This window comes from Arachis ipaensis, chromosome B2 (assembly GCF_059453495.1).
Source record: "Arachis ipaensis isolate K30076 ecotype BB chromosome B2, ASM5945349v1, whole genome shotgun sequence".
In the NCBI taxonomy this organism is placed as follows: Eukaryota; Viridiplantae; Streptophyta; class Magnoliopsida; order Fabales; family Fabaceae; genus Arachis; species Arachis ipaensis.
Window position 1 is genome coordinate 67,673,550 of NC_142437.1, and position 2,364 is coordinate 67,675,913.

The 2,364-nt window shown below is 32.4% G+C and overlaps 1 non-coding gene across 1 annotated transcript; it reads right to left on the reverse strand.

Annotated features, from left to right (window-relative positions):
• Positions 1–1,551: 1,551 nt before the first annotated feature.
• Positions 1,552–1,659, reverse strand: LOC148574247 (small nucleolar RNA R71). Its single transcript, XR_015906794.1, has one exon. It is a non-coding gene; the product is annotated as a small nucleolar RNA R71 (small nucleolar RNA).
• Positions 1,660–2,364: the final 705 nt, after the last annotated feature.

The window sequence follows — 2,364 nt, forward strand, 5'->3', positions numbered from 1 at the left end:
TAGTGTTTTTGCATGCATCATTTGTTTTGATCCAAAATTTTCATGTATTAAGTCTTTTTGATGTTTTTCTCTTGCACCATTAAAATTTCAAAAATAAAAAAAATATCTTTCCCTTATTCTCTCATAAATTTTCAAAAATTTGAGTTGACTTTTTCAAAACTTTTTAAAATTTAGTTGTTTCTTATGAGTCAAGTCAAATTTTCAATTTAAAAATTCTATCTTTTTCAAATCATTTTCATTTTTTCTTTCATAATTTCGAAATTTTCAAAATTTATTTTCAAAATCTTTTTCTTATTTCTATTTCATATTTTCGAAATTAATGCTAACAATTAATGTGATTGATTCAAAACATTTTAAGTTTGTTACTTGCCTAGTAAGAAAGGTTCAATCTTTAAATTTTAAAATCATATCTTTTTGTTTCTTGTTAGTCAAGTAATCAACTTTAATTTTCAAAATCAAATATTTTTAAATTTCTTTTTCAAATCTTTTCTCAAAATAAATTTCAATCACATCTTTTTCAAAATCAATTTCAAAATCTTTTCTAACCACTTATCTTTTCAAAATTGATTTTCAAATCTTTTTCAAATAACCGCTTAACTTTTTGTTTGATTTTAAAAGTTTACTATTTCAATCATATCTCTTTCAAAACCACCTAACTACTTTTCTCTCTCTTATTTTCGAAAATTACTAACCCCTTTTTCAAAATTTGTTTTAATTAACTAATTGTCTTAAATTTTAATTTAATTTCCCATCTTAAATTTCGAATTTAAAAACAAAAAAATATTTTTCATTTTATTTTTAATTTTTGAATTTTCCTCTCTCTCAACTCCTTCTATATATTTATCTACTAACACTTCTTTTCTACTCAAAAATTCGAACTAACTCTTCTCCTCTGTGTTCGAATTCTTATCTTTTCTTTCTTCCATCCTTCTCTTCTTATACTCATATAAGGAATCTCTATACTGTGACATAGAGGATTCCATATTTTCTTTTCTGTTCTCTTCTTTTTCATATGAGCAGGAACAAGGATAAGAACATTCTTGTTGAAGCTGATCCTGAACCTGAAAGGACTCTGAAGAGGAAGCTAAGGGAAGCTAAAGCACAACTCTCTGGAGAAAATCTGACAGAAATTTTCAAAAAAGAAGTAGACATGGCCGAAAATAATAATAATGGTGGAGATGCAAGGAAGATGCTTGGTGACTTTATTGCACCAAATTCCAACTTACATGGAAGAAGCATCTCAATTCCTGCCATTGGAGCAAACAATTTTGAGCTAAAGCCTCAATTAGTTTCTCTGCTGCAACAGAATTGCAAGTTTCATGGACTTCCATCAGAAGATCCTTTCAGTTCTTAACTGAATTCTTGTAAATCTGTGATACTGTTAAGACCAATGGGGTTGATCCCGAGGTCTACAAGCTTATGCTTTTCCCATTTGCTGTAAGAGACAGAGCTAGAATATGGTTGGACTCTCAACCTAAAGATAGTCTGAACTCTTGGGATAAGCTGGTCACGGCTTTGTTAGCCAAGTTCTTTCCTCCTCAAAAGATTAGCAAGCTTAGAGTGGATGTTCAAACCTTCAAACAGAAAGAAGGTGAATCCCTCTATGAAGCTTGGGAGAGATACAAGCAACTGACCAAAAATTGTCCTTCTGACATGCTTTCAGAATGGACCATCCTGGATATATTCTATGATGGTCTGTCTGAATTATCAAAGATGTCATTGGACTATTCTGCAGGTGGATCCATTCACCTAAAGAAAACGCCTGCAGAAGCTCAGAAACTCATTGACATGGTTGCAAATAACCAGTTCATGTACACTTCTAAAAGGAATCCTGTGAGTAATGGGACACCTCAGAGGAAGGGAGTTCTTGAAAATGATACTCTGAATGCCATATTGGCTCAGAATAAAATATTAATTCAGCAAGTTAATATGATTTTTCAGAGTCTGAATGGATTGCAAGCTACATCCAACAGTACTAAAGAAGCATCTTCTGAAGAAGAAGCTTATGATCCTGAGAACCCTGCAATAGCATAGATGAATTACATGGAAGAACCCTATGGAAACACCTATAATTCCTCATGGAGAAATCATCCAAATTTCTCATGGAAGGATCAACAAAAGCCTCAACAAGGCTTTAATAATGGTGGAAGAAACAGGTTTAGCAATAGCAAGCCTTTTCCATCATCCTCTCTGCAACAGACAGAGAATTCTGAGCAGAATCCATCTAGCTTAGCAAATATAGTCTCTAATCTATCTAAGGCCACTCTAAGTTTCATGAATGAAATAAGGTCCTCCATTAGAAATTTGGAGGCACAAGTGGGCCAGCTGAGTAAAAGAGTCACTGAAACTCCTCCTAGTACTCTC